Source organism: Saccopteryx leptura, chromosome 6 (assembly GCF_036850995.1).
Source record: "Saccopteryx leptura isolate mSacLep1 chromosome 6, mSacLep1_pri_phased_curated, whole genome shotgun sequence".
In the NCBI taxonomy this organism is placed as follows: domain Eukaryota; kingdom Metazoa; phylum Chordata; class Mammalia; order Chiroptera; family Emballonuridae; genus Saccopteryx; species Saccopteryx leptura.
Window position 1 is genome coordinate 34,753,734 of NC_089508.1, and position 19,541 is coordinate 34,773,274.

Sequence of the window (19,541 nt, forward strand, 5' to 3'; positions counted from 1 at the left end):
TTAAACAATCATCTATTTTTACAATCATTAAAATAAGAAGAAAAATTATTTTTACCTTCTTTATTTCATTTCACTACTTGTCATTTCATTGTGTGGATCTAAGTTTCTGTCTGGTGAAGTATTGCTTTTGCTTGAGAATTTTTCTTTAATGTCTATTATCCTGGAGGTCTGCTGCCAGTGAGTTCTTTCAGTTTCTGTTTGTTTGAGGAAATATTTCTACTTCATTTTTGAAAGATATTTTTACTGCTTATAGAATGCTGGTTAATTTTTTTTTTTTTTCTTTTAGCACTTTAAATATGTCATTGCTTTGTCTTCTAGCTTGCTTGGTTTCAGACAAGAAGTCTCCTGTAATTCTTACTGTTGTTCCCTTGTATGTAATGTGTGTCTTTTTCCTCTGGCTCTGTTAAAGATTTTAAAAGTTATCTTGTGTTTTCAGCAGTTTTCATATGATATGCTTAGTTTTGGAGGGGGTGGATTTGTATCTTGATAGTATTGGTTTCTCTCTTTTTTTTTCATATGCCTTGTAATTTTTTTTTTTAGAAAACTAGACATTTTGTACAGCATAGTGGAGACTATAAATAGTTTTTGTGCCTGGAATGAGCACACCATTCTTTCTGCAAGGCTCTCAGTGACTGGGGCTTGAGGTCTGTTGTTGCCATGGTTAGCCTCAGTGCACTGCAGGCTGACAATTCCTCTGGCATTGCCTCGTATTTAGGGTAGGGGCTGGTTTGTCAGAAGGTTTTTCTTTCTATCTTCTCCATTCCCAAGTTGCAGTAGTCTCTCAGAGCTGTGCCTCCAAGAGAGTCTCTCTCCATACTCTTGTATCATATTAGAAGTCTCTCAGCAGTAATTGATTGTTATTTGTTATTAGCTGCTTGCTCATGGGAAGTGGTAGGGAGTGGAGATGTGTTCTCTGTCATTCTATTTACACCCTCTCAGACAGGTACACTGTCCTGGGTCTCAGGCTGTGGTGCTTTTAGTGCTTCTGCTCCCTCCCAGAGGTAGTTCTGACTCAGGAGATATTCTTGCTTGACCCCCAGAAGTAGAGGGTTCTTTTCTACAGTCTTTCCTCAGCTGCAGTAAGTTTCCTTCCATGCTCTAAGGGCGAGAGTGTGCTGTTCTTCTCCCAACGGTTTGATTTTTGTTCTGTTGAGGAGATAGAGCAATAGGATCTAGGTTAGGTTTCTTGTTTTCCTCCAGCAGCTGCTCTTTCCTTCCTAATAGTACTGTACGTGAGCGACAGTTTCTTGCCAGACTTTTCTGGGAGTGCCCAGTGAGGTCCGTAAAGAGGAAACTGGAAGTGGGTGTGGGTTTTGGTTTTTTTATTTTGTATATCCACTTCCCCCAGCTTACTCTCACTAGGTTGTACTTAGCCTTTACCAATTGGTTAATAATTATAGCTGAATTCTTTTTTTTTTTTTTTTTTTCATTTTTCTGAAGCTGGAAACAGGGAGAGACAGTCAGACAGACTCCCGCATGCGCCCGACCGGGATCCACCCGGCACGCCCACCAGGGGCGACGCTCTGTCCACCAGGGGGGCGATGCTCTGCCCATCCTGGGCGTCGCCATGTTGCGACCAGAGCCACTCTAGCGCCTGAGGCAGAAGCCACAGAGCCATGCCCAGCGCCTGGGCCATCTTTTGCTCCAAGGGAGCCTTGGCTGTGTGAGGGGAAGAGAGAGACAGAGAGGAAAGCGCGGCGGAGGGGTGGAGAAGCAAATGGGCGCTTCTCCTGTGTGCCCTGGCCGGGAATCGAACCCGGGTCCTCCACACGCTAGGCTGACGCTCTACCGCTGAGCCAACCAGCCAGGGCATAGCTGAATTCTTTAATGTCCAAAACCACTGTCCCAGGTAAGCAAGAGCTTGTGACTCATTATCTTTCCTTGCAAGCACCTATCTTTCCTTAGGTTTTGGGTTAGATGGTTGACCTGTCACCTCAATTCCTGATGATTTCAGTAAAGTTTGGGATGTGCTATTTGGCAATTAAAACTTTTATTTTGAGGGTAGAGTAATAGCCTATATCTCAAGTGGAAACTGCAAGTCTCACGCGATGCTTATAAACCTCCCTGATCTTGCACATGTTCACCCTCTCTGCAATTCCCTTGCCCTTTCCTCTACCCAGCAGCCTCCTCCTTGCCTGTGACCTCGTGTTGTCGTTTTCTCAGATGGCTGGGCTGGCTTACACTGGGATTAGATGATTACATTTACGTCATAGACAAAGCTCAGGATTTATCATCAGAAAACCTAGAATTTGAGTCTCACCTTTGTCCTTGGCAAATCCCTGGTCATATATGAGACCTGGTTTCCTTATTTCTGACATAGGAATGCCAATATCTTCCTAACTTCCTTTGCCAGGTAAAGTGATGTGTAGCAATATCTGACACACTTCTCAAGCTAAGTTCCCGCCCAACAGCCCAGCAAGCAATGGGCCTGTCCTGAAGAAGCTCTAACTCTCCCCAACAACTAAGGAGTTAGTGGTTCGGGGGTCACTAGCTTGGTCTTGTGTCAGAGTAAAACCCCAGGGGGATGAACCCTGCCTTCAGCCTGCAGCCAAGAAGTAGAAAAGGTTAAAGCAAAAGGCTTGTCTGGCTCTAGAAACCCCACTTTTTTTATTTACAAAGTTTATTGCCAAATACTACAGAAAATAAATTGATTTCCATCCTTACTGATGTGTTAAAATTGCTGCAACACCTCATGTTACCAAATAGATTTTACTGTATAAATTGGAACATAATTGGTACTTCAGGCAGATCACAGATCTACTTTGGCAGGAGCATATCACTCACAGTACATTGATTATAAAACTTAGTTAATTCAAGACAAACGTCACATTCTCTGATTCCTGGCACAAATCCCTCCAAATCCTCCATGCATTACTGATACTGAGCTAAAAGGTAGCTATCCATCAGGTCCGTTTATTCTCTGCAGACTTGATTTAGATGGTGCTTACGCTTGTGCATCCACCAAGAAGAGATAGATCATGTTTATTAAATCTGTCAGGGGGGGAACTAAATGATGGGATTTAGTAATATTGCACTAATCTGTTGCTTTTATTTACTACCCTCTGTCTTACTGGTGTAAATCTCCTCATGGAGAATGTCTCCTAATTCACTCCATTTGATTCCTCATGAGGAGCAAGGTGGCTCACTGTAAGGTACATCCTCATGAGAACTAGCATTTTTGAGTGCTTCAGTGCCTTGGACAATGTTGGTGCTCCACTCAGATCACTTTGCAGAGCTCTGTAATGATGATAGTGTGTGTGTGTGTGTGTGTGTGTTGGGGTGGAGCGAGGGCTTTGGTGTCCTGTGTCCTTTCACTTCCAGTAGCCAGCATCTGCAGCTCTTTTCCTGGGAAACTGGCCTCGGGCTACTTCTTTCAGGCTGTTTGGGCCTGCAGGCACACACAGAAGTGCCCAGGCACTTACATTCTCTAGGGGTAGCCCTTCTCCAATGACTGATGGGTTCAGGAGCATGAAAGTCTAGTTCCCTTGATGCAAGGTAATTTATACTCCAGAGTTCTCTCACAAGATCAAGCGGAAGCCACTTTCTACAAACTTGGCCCCAAATTGCACCTTTGCTTCGCTTCTCCCTTTCTCTGACTTAATCTCGATGCCCTTAATCCTTGGAGCACTTCCTTAGTAAATAATGTGGACATGAGTCCTCATCTCAGGGCCAGCTTCTGGGGGATCTGATCTGAGATACTCTGAGTGCTAATAGAGGGTAGGCGCTTCAAATTCACCATCGCTTTTAATCCTTGGGATAAACCCAATGAGTTAAGTATTATTATTATTATTATTAGCCTCATTTTATATATGAGGATATGAAACTCAAAGAGAGTTAAGGGATTTGGTCACTAGTGTTCCAGTTATTGCTTTGTTAAAAAACAACAACCCAAACTTAGTGACTTGAAACAATCATTTATTTTATTCATGGACCTGCAATTTGGGCAGGACTTAGTGGGTCCAACTCATTCAGCTCTATGCAGTGCCAGCTGGGGCAGCTCTGCTGGGTCTGGGTTATTCTTTACCAGCATGACTCATTCACACTGCTGCCAAGGATGCTAAACTGTGGCTTCTCTCCACTTGTGGCCTTCCAGTGGGGTGGCTTGGGCTTCCTCACAGCATGGTGGCTGGGCTCTAAGATCAGTCATCTTGAGAGACAGTAAGTGTAAGATGCCAATCTCTAAAGTCTGGGCCTGGAAACTAGTGTAGCCTCATTTCTGTTGTATTCTATTAATCAAACTCACAGAATCCGGAATATATTTATCTCTGCCTCTATCTCTATTTATATCTATATCTATCTAGCTAACTATATATTTCTACTTCTTGATAGAAAATTTGGGACCATATTTTTAAACTGCTTTACTCTTAAGCTAGTAATAGGTGAAGGCAGGATTAAAACTCAGACCTGCATAAACCTATAGTCTATCTTTTGCTTCTGAATGTCCTTAAAGTTTTTCACTGTCTTCTTCTTATTGGCTGAGCTGTCCTTTGGGGTGATTCTCTGTCTTTCATAGAGCATACATCTTGAAGAAGTCATCTTGCACCTTTTAAGATGGATATTCTATCTTGGCACATAGGGTCTAATATGACATACCTCATCTGTGAAGAGAAAAGAAAATAAATACATTTTAAGTTGAAAATTATAACCCAATTTGGGATGTTAAAAATATTTATAGTAAAGATTTGCCTTGAATAATCAATAATTGGAGAGAGATTAATTTTAGCTGGGTAACAGAAAGGAATGCATTAAGAGAACATGTTTGGATCCTAGAGAGCACAAAGGAAAATGGGGAAGGCTTATATCAGGACTCAGTGAATAAGTAAATTATGCAGAAAAAGAAGCAGGAGGCCTTGGATGAATCAAGGGCAGACATCTGGGTGCTGACAGCCATTTATGGAGAGAGGGAAAATGGAATTTTTGATTGATATTATACTTGGGTCAATATAGGGCCCTGGTCCCTGAGTCTGGGTTATCAGGAAGATGTTGGTAACAAGATCAGTGACAAGTAGGTAAAATTAAGACACATAGGAAGGGACTAGAGATTATGTCGGCTTGATACTGGGCCATTAAGCATTTGTCTTTATTAAAGCTTCTTGAATTCACCAAGAGGTCTGGAAACAGCACTAGTATTGGAGCCTAAGGTTTGGCTTAACCTACGAGTGAGAGCCTGTGGAAGGCAGCTGGCAGGGTAGGGGTGGGGGAGAGGCATGTGTGGGTCATTGTCTCAGGGGCTCTCTTTGGGAGGGCAGTTCTTACTGACACCCAGAGACTGAGACAGACTTTGGGCTTTAGACTCAAAACAGAACTTATCTTTAAGAGGTAGCCTCATGACTTTTGCTGTATAATCTTAAGCAACTTTTAATTTTAAACTTCTCACCCATAGTTTAGCAATCAATAAAATGGAGACAATAACAGCTATATAGTTTACAATATTGTTAAAAATATTACCAATATTACAAAGTTCTTGATATATTGCAGGCATTATACATATACAAAATGTATGGTCAGCAACAGAGAAAGGGTAATTTTCCTGGGAGTGAAATGGGTGGGGTGAAAATTGATGGAACGAGGCTGAGCCCCGTAACTAAGGAGGGTGCCCCTGCAGTAGACTGTACTCTGAGCTTCCTCATCTACAGTAACTTGTCCTAGTTCTCTAGTTAATAGGCTCTCGGTAGGATAAGCTGGATGTCTTAGCGTAAATGACGTTTCTTTTGAAACATTAGTGGCTAAACTTTGGGGATAAAAACCTAGAATTTTAGAGCTATAAGGAACCTGATGTAATAGCATCGTCATGGACAGCTGACGCCTGGGAAGGAAAAATAACTTACTCAAATTCACTCAGCCAGTCAGTGGGAGTGGAAGGACCGCAACCTGCTCATCAACACTCAAACTCTTTTTTTTAGATTGTATTCATTTTTAGAGAGAGGAGAGAGAGAGAGAGAAGAAGAAGGGAGGAGCAGGAAGCATCAAATCCCATATGTGCCTTGACCAGGCAAGCCCAGAGTTTCGAACCAGCAACCTCAGCTTTCCAGATTGACATTTTATCCACTGCACCACCACAGATCAGGCTATGCTCAATCTTTTATAGTCATTACCACTAATGCCAAAGCTACTCCAAGGATTAAAGTTCCAGTAATAATAACAATAACTGTTATTATTCACAATATTTATCATCCAACCAGACACCATTTAAAATGCTTTATATTTGTTTTGTACTTAATCTTCATAACTGTATGAGGCAAATACTATTATCATCTCCATTTATAGATAAGGAAGCTAAGGAACCTTGCCCAAGGAACTTGTTAAAGATCATGGTGCTGGGAAGGGGTATAGCCAGGGTGTGTCTCCAGGGATCCCATTCTGACCCTTCTGCCACACTGCCTCTTTTATAATTCAGTGGTTGGACAGTAATGACCATATGAGGTATCTGATAGCTAGTGGGTGGCCTGCGCTGGTGTTGGTGGTCTTCCTGCTCTCCTTTGCCATTGTTTCTGAGTCCTGCTGCCCTGCAGAGGTATCTTCCACCCCTCTTCAAAAATATTGTGACACTCTTGTGGCTACTCATCTGAGGATTCTGTGCAAGTTACAGTTAGATCCCTCAGGATGTGCTTTTTATTATTTTATACACTAACACAGGTTCCCTTTTATTTTACACAGGATTATTATAGCCAAAGCTTTTGAGGTCAGTCAGAACATACCAATATTTCCCAATAAAGAGGAAAGTTGAAAGAAGTGAGAATTATCAGTCCAAGCTTTTTCGATGGGTCCCACATTTAGGGAAAATATCATGTAGTATCTTTTTAGCAAGCTGAAAGAGTGATGTCCTAAACAGGTGACAAAAGATTGTGCTAGGTGCAAAAGAGAAGGGAAAATAAACTTAATAATGACAGGCAAAGAACGTGACCGGGGGGCACAAAAATGAAAGCCAAGTATTCAATTTCCCAACATTGCATACAGCTGGAGTGGATCATGTGAACAACTTCTGGCCAATAAGATGCAAGAAGTCTGCTTGGGGTACCTGCAAATGCCTTTGCTTTTCTTATAAAAGATGCAAACAAGAGAGGAGAACTTACCTATTGCTGCCTTTTCTCTTTGAACTTGTTCATGATGCCTGGGGTGTGGCTGTCATCTTGTAACCATGAAGCAGCCAGCAGGAAGTAGAAAAGCAAATATGCTGAGGAGGGTGGAGCAGAAATTGAATCTAGGTCCTCAGTAACACCGTTGAGTTGCCAAAACAACACCAGCCACGGTCTACCTCTAACTTTCTTGTCATATGAGACCGAACCCTAATTGTATACCCCCCAAAAGTACTATGATATGTTTTAGTTCAAAAAGTAAAGAAATTAGCAAAACTTACTTAAGGGTAATCAGATGCTGAAAATTAATGTGAAAAGCTGTGGTGAGCTAGGTGAGAATATGAAGAATTCAGTAAGTTGAACAGCTGGATTTCGTGTTGAATTTGCTTTTGCTTCTGTGGCTACTGATTGGAAGTATCAAGCAAGTCATTCCTTATTCTTGCAGGGACCAGTAAAACACTTGGCAAGATGAGCTCTGCGGGCATTATCTCTGATTTTCTGCAGAACACAATGGGAGCTCTTCACCGCTTTGCTGAGGGGCAGATTCCAGCTTAATTTCATAAACTGGCTTTGGAAAGGGACACCTGTGCCTTGCTCCTTCATGCACTCTTCAGAGGCCTGCGCTGGAATTTGCTGCCATGTGCCGGTTGCCTGCTACATGGTGAGCTCATAGAGGAGTGACTGATTGAATTTCTAGCCCAGGAGATGAGCACAGTGCCTGGCACACAGATGGTGCTTGTATGAGTCAGGGTCCCGACAGAAAGCAGTTGGTGCACTCTGTCGATGAAAGAACATCCAGCCTAAGAAATAATCTCATAAGAGTGTATTTGAGCCAAAGTGATGGCACTTGCTGGGAAGCAAAATTTCAATGTATTGAGAAAATGCTCCCGAGAATGCCAGTCTTACAACTATTTTTTATGCATTAGAATCAACATAGGAGATGTGGGGGGTGGGGGGGACAGGTTACAGGAAATCCATTGGTGGTGGATTAAGGGGGTGAGAGAAGTCTCTGAAATTGTATAAAAAGTAAAATGGAGAGACATATACTTCTTTTACATTGGTGGGTATAGGATAGTTAATAATTTAGATCCACAGCACATAGAAATGGTATTCAGGGAAGACGAAAACAATGAAGGTTATGCTCTGAGGGGTCTGGAAAGGGGATTACTCTGACATTCCAAAGGTATGTTACCTCAGATGCAAAAAGACAACAGACAAGCTCCCTTAGAGTAAAGATTGAGCTTTGTCAAGAAAGCTGCAGGCCTAGGTTGTGACTACCTGCCATGACCATTGTTAAGAATTTTTATGTTCAGACCATCCTATGTGGTTACTTTCAGTCTCTGAGTTTGTAAGGCCTGCCATGCAGGCCTCCTCTGAGCTTGTCAGGTTTAGTATCTGGTCCCTTTATCGTCTACAATTCAAATGAAGTTAACCCAAAGTTTACTAATATGATCATTATTTATAGAGGTGTGAGTAGGATGTAGATAACCAGAAGGTAATAGTGCAGCACCCTGAGTTAGCAACAGCGTTGGGCTGTTACCACCTCAAATCTGAAGGGGGGAGGGGGGAGAGATTACTGTAACCCAGAGACCCAGAGAGTTCTGTGAACAGGGAGGGCCTCTTTATCCAAGGGCTGCAACCTGCCTGTGGCAACCCCTTAGAGAGGGAGCAGGGAAATCAGTTCTCTGGTTTTACTCTTCCCCCTCCTTTATCTCCTGCGAGTATTCCCCACTGACTGAATCCAGCGGGGTGCTGGGTGCAAGGGCATCCTGTCTATGTAGTTGTTACAGTTTGGTCTCCTAGGGCTCAGAGCAAGTGGGCAGGGTGGGGAGAAATATGAAGAGGGGAGAGGGAGATCTCCAGCATAGTGCCCAGTAAATATGTGCTGAATGAGTGACTATTATGTTCATATAGTGTGTCCCCTCAGGGACTGAGCCTTAGATGCCTAATGTTTCTACCTTTTTTCCTCCTTCCCTCCCTCCTTCTATTTGCCTCTCTTTTCACCTGCTCAATAAATGTTTGTTACTTGCCGTGTGCTATGTGCCAAATGATGGTAGAGAGCACTAGGCTATCAAGAGCAATAGGGCATCATGGTTAGAAATAACATTTTGGGGTATGGTTGTGATAACATTATGATGGCATTCGGTTACGGAACACAGAAATGTGCATTGTCTGCTGCCCCAGCCACACTTTCCTGTGAGATTGCCAAAGGAAATATCTGTATGGAAAAGAGAGTGATAAGAAGCAAGGTGTCACTATGAGCCAGGCCCAGGAAGCTGGGCTGGATCATATGGAAGGCCCCTTCTCGCCTCACTAAGAAGGCCCAAGTAGCATCAGCCAGAGCAGGCCTTCCTTCTGACTGAGGTTCTATTTAGTGACTCTGCTAACTCAAGAGAGAAATCATTCTTACCTCCTCTCCTTTTCTTCTTTCTGCCCTTCCTCCTTTCCTCCCTCCCTTCCTCCTTTCCTCCCTCCCTCTTTTCCTCCCTCCCTCCCTCCTTCCCTCCCTCCCTTCCTCCTTCTCTCCCTTTCTCCCTTCTTTCCTTTTCATTTTAGAGTTCTTCGTCTTTAAACAGAAGTATAGATTTGTGTAACCACCACTAAAATTGATATACAGTATGTACCAGTTTTATCACCCCCAAAACTCTTTGTGCTATCTTTTATAGTCTTGCCTTCCCAGGACCCCTATCCCTGGGAATCACTGATCTGTTCTCTGTAACTATTATTTTGTTTTTTCAAGAATTGCTTATAAATGGAGTCTTACAGAGTGTAACCTTTTGAGATTGGCTTCTTTCACTCAGCTTAATGCCTTTGAGATTCACCCATGTTGTGTGTTATTACCATCTGCTCTGGATCTTTCGTGTATTGAATCTGCCCTCGTTCAACAACGCAATGCCTGCAACAGAGAGACTAAAACATTGTACTGCCTGTTGTTCAACTTTTATTAAAAGCCTGTGTTCTAGTCAGGCTCACTGATGTTCAGGGAATAAAGATCTATTCAGCCTTACCCAAGAGCGTAAGAGTTTCTTATAAGAAACCGAGGCTATCTGGGAATCCAAAAGTAAGACTCTCATCATAGCAAGGTCTGGGAGTGGGAGATGGTTTTGGATCCAAGGCAGCTTTTGGAAGGAGTCTGTATCACCATGTCTCTCTTGGGAGCTGCGTAGTCTCTCACTCATGCTGTTTCTTTCTGTGCGGATGCACTCTGTCCTTTACTCTTGACCAGCTGGCTGTTCCTGGTTACCTAGGACATCTTCTTCCTCTCCCCCCACCTCAGCAATCTGCCATCACAGTCTTTTCTACCTTGCCCTTAGAACCATTTCTGGTTCCAACTGGGGCTTTGGATTAAAATTCCTGATGAACAATCTGATAGGCTCAGTTCATCATGTAAGCCAAACGTCACAGGTGTCTGGCCATCTGATGAAATGCCTGCTCTGTTCTAACCACCTGTGTCCGGTGCAGATGGGATCTTGGTGGTTCATTGGAGTAGATTCCTTAGAAAAGAGGGAGTTGGGAAGTAGAGTAGCCCATGATTAACTGTTCTAGCATATCCCATAAAGAAAAGTACTCTTTATGGAGGACTGCTGAAAGGTTCTTCCACTTCTTCAATATTTCTTTTTTCATTCTTTGATCAAGCCAGCCATAGGAAAGATGTGCTTGGCCTCCAACAGGCTGTTCATAAATTGTGTTTTGTTATCCTGTTGGCTTTCACTAAGAGAAATGACAAAGCCTATTGACACTGTGACAGCATTTCTATTGTTGACATTATCCTTGCATTGCATCTGATATGAAGCTTCATGGGAGAAATTTACTTTAGGGAAAATTGTAAGGACATGTTTTACTTCCTCTAGGAATTGGTATACTTCCTTCTACTTGAACAAAGGGAGCTGGGGAACTCATCAAGCTCCTTTGTGTTGGTGCCCAGGAAACTGAGCTCTCAGTAATGAGGTTCATCTATTGCAGCTGTCTAGCTCCGGATGGTCTCCATCTCTGAGTTTCTGGCCTAGTCTTCACATATTCTTACTTTTCTTGATCTTGAATTTTAAACATGTATTTGTTTGCTGTGATCCATCTCATAATATTTCAAATAATGAGGACTGATATATTCAAATAAACAGACAAAACAAATAAACAAAACCATGCTAGACAGAGCAATGGGCTATAGAGTTTAGTTCCTAGACCTAGGCTGCCATATCGACTGACGGTCCCATTAGGTCTCTTCCAAGACAACTGCCCACTTAGCTAATGATAACAATTATACTTTTTAAGGTGGGGAAACCTAAGCAATCACCGAATAGCAGGTATTGGGCATTTTACCGAGAGTTAGAAGAACTTATTTACATCATCTTATTTATTTATTTATTTATTTATAATTTTTAAAATATTATTTTTATTTATTTATTCACTTTAGAGGAGGGGGAGGGAGGAGCAGGAAGCATCAACTTTCATATGTGCCTTGACTGAACAAGCCAGGGTTTTGAGCCGGTGACCTCAGCGTTCCAGGTCCACTGTGCCACCACAGGTTAGGCTACATCATCTTATTTAATCATCACATACCAATAGAAGATTGATATGAGAGTATGTTATTTAAAACTCACTAATGCCACACATACAAAAAAAGTGGTTACTAGGTAAAATGAGGGGAATAACAATTAGCTTGATTCTGGTGAATATTTTACAATATACTTATATTGAATATATATAGTTGTACACATTGAATATGTACATTTTAAAAATGATCAGTTTTACCTTAATAAAGCTGGAGAAACAAAAACAAAACAAAATGAAACAAAATACTGAGCTTCGTTTGTTAAAAGGGGATAATAATATCTTTCCCCTAAGAGTATGATAAAGGTTAAATGAGATAAAATATATACAATAGTTAAAATGGTATGTGACACGTAGTAGGCGCTCAAAAATATTAGCAGCCTTTCCTGCCCTGTACAAACATGCACTGCCCAGGGCCTCACCTGTCATTTTTGGCAAACTTCTTACAGGTGATGTCAACATTGATTTTTATCTAATCTAAGTATCTCTTCAGTGTTTTTGGATTTCTAATCTGCAAGTGCCTAACTTATTTGGCTATAGCCAGGGCAGGATGGATGCTTGATATCCTTTGTCCAGTCACAAGCATAGAAGGATAATTCCTGGAAGTCATTTTTGATGATAAAGGTGAGATTTTTACCTATGGAACTTGTTTGTGGCCCCTTTGGAACTGGGAATAAATTAAAGAAAGGTTTGTTTTCTGGAAAATGTGGAACTGCCCCCTGATAAACCATTTGGCCTTCATCAGAGGGGTAGGTGTCGGGAGGGATTGTCACCAAGCAGCTTCGGAGTCATTGCTGCTGACCTGACCTTCCTAGAGGGAAGCTCCTCCAACAAGGAGCTGCTCTTTGTACTGTGGGGCAGTTGGGAACCATAAAGCTTGGCTGTGCCTTTATAATCTTTATTGCAATTTATCATGGGACCCATAAGTATTTAGCTTGAGAGACTGTCCTGAGCTCCAGTGACACAGAACAGGTCAATAGCAGGTCAACTGTTTTAAAAGGCCACAAGGGCTGCTTAATACAGTAACACATGTCAACACATCCTTGCCAGGCCAATCCAAAATGGACACTGTGGTCCTCTGTATAGAGAGCTTAGTGTAGGGATCCAGTTAGAACCTGGGGGCCACTCTCATCTCAACCCTCACCTGCAGCCCTCTTGAAGAAAACAAGGATATTGTCATCGAGAGACCAAAAAATTATATTTATGTGGAACCCATAAGATCACACTTATATTTCATACCCTTTTAGACTGTGGCTACTAGAAATGGTATTTTCTCATTATTAATAATTTCCTGGACATTATTCCAAATGAAGCTGTCCTGAGATCGGGCTGATAGGATGAATAAGGATGCCACGCCAAGTTTCCACCCAGATGATTTAGAATTAAAGGTTTTCCTCAAATGTTTAGTTACCTTCGTTTCAGACACTGAGTGACTACGAATCTGATAGTATGGGGGGCTTTATTTTCCAGCCACTGACTTCACACTTCAAATTACACAGAAAGTCAGCTTTTGTACACAAGAGGCTCCAGGAGAGGGTCACGACAGGAAGTGTTTCATGGGAGGCTGCAGGCTCGTGGAACCCCTCTCCAGCTTCACGATGTTCCTGTCTCACCTGCTTAACCTTGAACTATAAGGGACAAAACCTTTTTGGGGAGAGTAGTTTTGAGCAATAGACTAGAAACTACTGGTATACAGTCCTCAAAATTCCCTTCCCAAACATCCATTTCTTGTATGAATGTAGACAATTTATTCTGGACAACCAGCCTTGGGAAAGCAGATACAATCCCCACTTCCCTAAACATAGGTTTCTTCTTAGAGATGTTTCTTTGAAGAGTTGTAACACATTTATGTTAATTACCCTCCTGCAAGGAGAAGGCAGAAGAACCAGAGGTGTGGTTAATTGTAGCCCCACCCTCCCAGACCATGACTCTGTTCTTGTCCAGAATCTTCAGGGCCTTTCCTATCATACCAGTTAGACTTCCTTCATCCTTTGTGTTTCCCCATTTCAAGAAACCAGATGTCATGAGCTTAGCAGAACATGCAATTCCATTCAACATTTTGACACCTTCTCTTCCTTGGGAACTTACCTCTCTGGTAATAGCCAGAAGCTCCCCAAGGAGGAGTATGCTTGAGCAAGTGAAAAAGGGAAGGAGGGGATGAGAAGTCTTGGTCCAGCAGAAAATATGCCAAAGGAGAAATAGAAAGTCAAACCAGAGCCAAAATGAAACACAAAAAACAAGTTTATATACATATTTGGGGAATATAGTAAGTCTCTGTTATAATGTGTCATGTGAATCTATAATTTAAATGATTTTTCATCATTTTTGACTTTGTCCCATAGTAAGAAATAGATTTTATATTATTATTCAGTGTACATACAGTTTTACAAAACAATATTCATGCTTACTTCATGGAATGAATGCTGATATTTTTTCCTATCCTATCCCATTCCATTTTTTCCTACCTTACCCTATCTTATGCTATTCCAACATTTTCTGTTCTATTTCACTTAAAGAAAAAAAAGAAGGAATGATGTCTACCCACTAAATTAATTTCACAATTCATTAATAAATCATAATTCACAATTTCAAAAACAGTGGTTTGTTAAACTTTAGGGATGAGCAGATATCTGGATTCATAGACTTCTAGAACCTGGATTTGTAGACTTTCAGAATTGTATAGATCATTCATTTATAGTGTAACCTCATTTCCCAAGTGAATACCCTGAACCTTAAAGAAGTAACTCATCCTTGATCATATGGCTGGTTGGTGGTAGGAACTGTGTTTTTTACAAGTTTATGTAGTGATATAAGAGGGATAGGGGCCCAAAGACTGGGGCTAAACTTTGTAAACATGTCTGTTTAGAACTCTGTGATCTTGAGCAAATCACTTGGATAATTTGACCTCAGTTTCTTATAAAATGGGCTGTTGTGAAGACCAATTAGGAGAAGCTTTGTAAGTGAAGTCCAAAGGTAAAAAATAACTGTTTGCCCTGCTTTCTGCATTAGCCTATGATGTGGGGGCAAGTGTTTCCTGTATTTCTAGATCGTTGGCTTTGGCATAGGAAGGAAAAAAGTCTATGCAGTCTTTTTATCAGAGACTCCAAACCTCTACTTCAATCTCTCTTCTTTTTCCTTATGATTTTATTCTCAATTTTATCGTATCATTTATTGATATTTCATTACAAAGATATTTGTTAGTGTGCTTTGATTTTTGGGTATTTTTGAATTAGTCAAGGTCAATGAATGGTCAGAAGTAAACCATGCCTGTGGGGATGATAAACATTTTCAAAAGTGTTTGTGCAAGTCTGTAGCAACCAATAGGCCTGTGTCTCCCTCAGTGTGTGAAAAGGAAAGGGTCAGTCTAACCAACTGGAAATTCTTCTGTGTCACTTGTGTCTTAAGATAATGCTGACGTTCTACAAACAGAATCACTAGGAATGAGTAAGACGTGTAGATCTTGTCATCAGTTGGTTCCAGGGGAGAACAGTGTTTCCTCTGGGGCTTTCAGAAACATGGGAATTTCTCTGATCTGCATGTAAGCAAATGTGAATGGTCTCACACCAGGAGAAGCCACTCTTTGACCTGACAGCTTTACACGGCATCTGAAGGGGCAGAGTCTTGTTCACGGGTTGCTTTGTCCAGAGGAGGTTCAGTTGACACCGACTGCCTGTCAGGGGCTCTGCTTATATGTTCAGGTTCCCCAAGGGTGAGTAACCCAGACGGTTCCAGAAGGAGGGGGCATATTGTGAGCTCTCCTAGCAGCTTCTCATACTTGGTTTATCCTGGCTAAGTGCTTTCAGGAGGAGAGTTGAACTTGAGCTGGCTTCGTGGTCACCCTGGGGCCATTTCTCTGCTCTAAATTAGAAGGGGTTCAAGGGACTGGAGTTCACTTCTCTACGGACCTTGCTATGTCTTAGAACCACAGGAAATGTTTACCTGGAAAGCACGTAAATAAATTCATCGGCTTATCCCTCCTGTTTCATATTTGAAAGATATGGCAACAGTTAGGCTCCTTTTTGTTTTCTCTCCTATCAACATAAATTCTCCTCAAATATCTGGTTCAGTTTCTTTAGTAATTTATGCGGTTTCAGCTCAGTGATTCTCTATAGAACCAGCCTTTTATAAGAAACTAGAGTTTTCCCGGGGAGAAAATTGCCTTCTCTGTCACTGTAGTCTGTATTTAGCGCACAACCACCTGTGTGACATGCCCTGAGTTTCCACCTCTAAAATGAAGATGCTGTACCAAGAGCAGACAGCTCTTTATAGTGGTAAACAGCACTCATTTGGGAGCCAGGCTTCCTGGTTTGATCCCTGCTTTTCCACTTACTTGTGATGTGACCTTGGAAAAATTACTTAACCCATCTGTGTTTCGATTTCTTCCATCTATAAATTGGTGATGGTAATAATAGTATCTGTGTCATGAAAATGATATGAGTTAATATAGTGCCTGGTTAGAGTAACTGCTATTTGAAATTTGGTGTTTTCCTCACTGAGAGGACTTACAAGATTCCCTTATAAGATGATAAGAATATAATACTATAATGCCATTTTACATTGGAACAGCTATTTATTGCTTGTTAGACTTGTCTTCACATATAATCTTCCACATGAGGAACTGAAGCTGGGAAAATAAGGGACTTGTTTAAAGACATACCTTGTAAGGGGAGCAACTGAGCCTGGAGCTGAGCCTTCTGACTCTTGGTTTCCTCACTTGATGATGTCATTCACTGGATATTGATATTACCCTCTTAAATGATCCTCCTCTTGATACTGCTCATTCTATTAAGACTGCCACCATTCTCCAAAATACTAGCTGCTACCAGGAACCCAAAGGTATCCATGACTTCTCATGCCCCTTCCTACTTTAACTATGATAACACTGGCTGCTATAGCTGCTAAAACAGATAATCTAAAAATCTCACTGGATTAACATGATAGCAGTTTATGTCCCACTCACATAAAGTGCAGTATCAGTGTCCTCAGTCCTCAGTTTGTAGGTGGCGTTCCAGCCATTCAAGGCCACAGCCCTCTTCCAAAGTGTCTCTGTCCAGCCTCTTCCAGGACCTTGAAATTCTCTCCTTCAAGGAAGTAGATGAGACAAAAGATCATAGAAACTGTCTATCCCCCGCCCCCAAATCAATTTGAACTCAAAGGGACACATATTACCACCTTTTACATTTCAACAGCAAAAGCTAGTTGTGAGGCTCCACCTATGTATACAAGGGACAAGGAAAAGTAGTCCCTGGCTGGACAGTCACTTTTTGACAATACTCTAGGAAAGCACACATTTTTGGTTATCGGCTAGTCATCTTAGCCTCACTTCTTCACCCCATATTCAATCACTTGCCAGAGAATAGGCATGCCTATTCTTTCCCCCAAATTTTCTCTCACATCAGTGCTCACCTTCCAGCCCATCACCACCACCCTGGGCCAGACCCTTTGAATCTCACACTAAGGTACGACCACCATTCCTGGAGTCTCTCACTTCTCTTCTCCACACTTTTCCATGTCTCCCACACGCCACAGCCAGGCCAATCATCCCGGGCTACCCTTTCAAAACATCATTCTCATTGGCTTCATTCAGCAACAACTCAGCCAACAGTGGTGGGGCTCCTATCCACACAGTGATAGGCACTTAAAGGACACACTAAAGAATAATATCTAGTTAAGAATTAGCATAAAAAAATAAAGCACTAAACTTAGGGGGGCAGTGATGAGATTGTACTTAATTTCTGAAACTGGCCTCAAATCTCTGTGCCTAGTGAATTTTATTTCTGGGAGCTGAGAGGTACAATTGAAAACTGCTGGGTAACTGGGTAACATGTAGGGCATGGTGGTGATTTGGAAAGGTCCTGAAAGATTTAAAATGGATAGATGTCTGAATTAAAAAAAAAAAGATACAGGGGACTCTATATTCTATAGTTTAGTGAGCTTAATTTCTATATTTAGAAACATTATAAAACTTATTAACAAGTAGGTGGGATGAATCTAGCTCACTATGAACAAATCATCTCTGAATGGTCTTTTTTTCTCTTTTAGTAAGATCATTAAAGATTATTTATCTGAATTTTAGCTAGAATTCTGATCCATTTAAAAGAAATTCTTATGGAGATGTTGGAACAACATAGCCTGGATGATTGTATGGTTTGGTGGACTTAAGTTGTTAAATAAATTAATATGAACTTGGAGGAAAGTTTGTTAAGATGTGTTCCACAAACTGTCATTGCCCCCAACCCCCTTTTTAAAAAAATTAATGATTTTGGTGGAAAAGTTTGATGCTCAAGTTGAAGGTTGAAATGAATTTGGGAGCTAAGTTAATATCTTTGAAGTAGTGAATTCTTAAAATCTCTGGCTAATTTTCTAATCTTGAGGTTGGAATGAAAAAAGACAAATGAGATATTATTTTATGTGTGATACTTTTCCTCTGTGTATGTTTACCCCCTTTGGAAAAGATAGAATCCTAGGAATTTCTAATTATATTTTGGCTCAAAAGTGATCACGTATTAACAGCTAACTTTGTATCCGTCAGCACAACTCGGCCAGAGGATGCTCTTGCTTATTAAATTTAGAAAAGAAGTGGTCAAATAGAAGTTAAATGCTGAATCCACTGCCTGAGTTTCAGGAGGTAATAAATCAATTAGTTATATCTTCCTCCACACCTCCCTAATCCCTACCCTGCTCCCAACTTCTGAAGTATCAGCCTTGGGGGAAAAGATCGATGAGAAGTTGGCTGTGCTCTGATGAACAGAAGTTTGAAAATTCAGCATAGACGTCTGAGCCATGGGCACTAAATGGAAGCATCAGGAGATATCTGAAGGCCCAGATCTACTCCCCTGGGTACTCCAGAATGAAGATAAAGGGGTCTGCTAAGCTGAGCCATTGTTTAGATGCAGTGATTAAAACCTTAACACTATAGACCAACTCCATCTAGAGAAGAAGAACCCTGGAGCATCTTCTACTCTTGGGCAGAAGTAAAGGAATATTGGGTGGATCCTACTCCTAATAAATGGGCTACTTTCCTTTTCTATCTCCCAGTACTAAAGAGTGTTTAATTTAGTTCAGTCATGTCAGGATGCTCTTCTGAGTCAGCAAGGACCCGTATCTGGAAACATTGAAACAGAAGCTACATGGTTCCTTGCTAGTGATGTTGTAGTGGGAGTTCCTAAGCAGACCACAGGTCAGGAAGGCTTTAGAGCAGGAGCCTTTGCACAACCCTTAGGATACCAAAAATATGCAAACTCCCTACTTGCCTCTCAGAGCCTCCACTGTCTGGTTAAAAGCTTGGTCTTTAGCATCATGAATATTTGGGTTTTAGTCTGCTCTTTAATTTTGAAACATTGAACTAGTTAGTTCACCTTTCTGTGCCTCAGTTTCCTCATCTGTGAAATGGAGATGGATATAATGTTAAAATGTCAGCAGTTGACTCCTCAAAGACTACTTAAAAAAAAAACCTGTTAATCAAGCACAATGTATTAAACTTAAGTTTATTAGCCTTAGAGCAATAAAGGCAAGATTACCACTTGGCAAAGACTAGAGCAGGGGTCAGGAATCTTTTTGGCCATGAACGCCACATATTTTAAAATGTAATTCCATGAGAGCCATACAACGATCCATGTACATTACTCATTATTCAATAAAAATTTGGTGTTGTCCCAGAGGACAGCTGTGATTGGCTCCAGCCACCCGCAGCTATGAACATGAGTGGTAGGAAATGAATGGATTGTAATACATGAGAATGTTTTATATTTTTAACTTTTTTTTTTATTACAGATTTGTCTGTGAGCCAGATGCAGCCATCAAAAGAGCCACATCTGGCTCGCAAGCCATAGGTTCCCGACCCCTGGACTAGAGTATCTCAGAAGGGGAAAGTCAAGAGAGGGTATTTATAAGATTTTAGGACTGTGTGACTTTAAG